We start from the raw sequence: 924 nt of genomic DNA on the forward strand, positions 1-924 counted from the left end.
TCACAGGGCGCCGAGCACAACATGATGACCTATGAGGCATACGATATCAACGGCTACACATTCTACACCGAGTACAAGGACATGAAGAGCGATGGTTATCAGAACTCCGGGGTAACGATGGAATCCTACACCCGTAACGACAAGGACGGATACTACAGAATGATCGAGGAGATCTGGGAGCTAAGCTATGCTAGAGAGAAGGTCCCGATGTTCCGTGTCAGATGGGCCAAGAGCATCCTAAAAGAAGACCGGTATTTCACCACCATGGTTATACCCGAAGCCAAATCCAAGACCGCGGGCGCAAACGTCACCGCAAAAAATGAGCCATGGTTACTGGCTTCCCCAAGTGGACCAATGCTTCTTCATTACCGACCCGTCAAAGCGCAGTCATGTTGTCGTGAGGAGAGGCAAAAGGAAGATCATCGGAATGGATGGAGTAGCCAATGAGCAAGACTTCGACCAGTACGGCGACCCGAAGATCTAACATGACGACGACGATGAAGTAGCAGCATACACCACAAGAAGAAGCAGGACCTCCCTACCTAAAGGACGTTCGTTCCATGGAAGAACTCCATTTGCGAAAAAGAAGGGAAAGGAGATTGTGAACAGATAGCTAGCTAAGATTGATTGTATTTAAATTGTAGCCTTCATTTCTCGATTGTATTTCATGGGCACTTTAATTTTGAACTCATGAATATTTTTTAAATTTCATGGACACTTGATCTCGATCCCCCTCCATCTCGATCGCTATCCCACCTTGCCAGATCTGTTCCCCCTCGCCACCAAGCACCACCCGCACCCTCTCCCCCGCTCCACCGACCGCCGCCGCCGACCCCCCGGCCCCGCACCCTCCCCTGCTGCACCGGCCGTTGTCGCAGACCCCCTGCAGCCTCCACCGCTGCACCGCCGCCGACGACCCACCGC

This window comes from Triticum aestivum, chromosome 1B (assembly GCF_018294505.1).
Source record: "Triticum aestivum cultivar Chinese Spring chromosome 1B, IWGSC CS RefSeq v2.1, whole genome shotgun sequence".
NCBI classification, from domain to species: Eukaryota; Viridiplantae; Streptophyta; class Magnoliopsida; order Poales; family Poaceae; genus Triticum; species Triticum aestivum.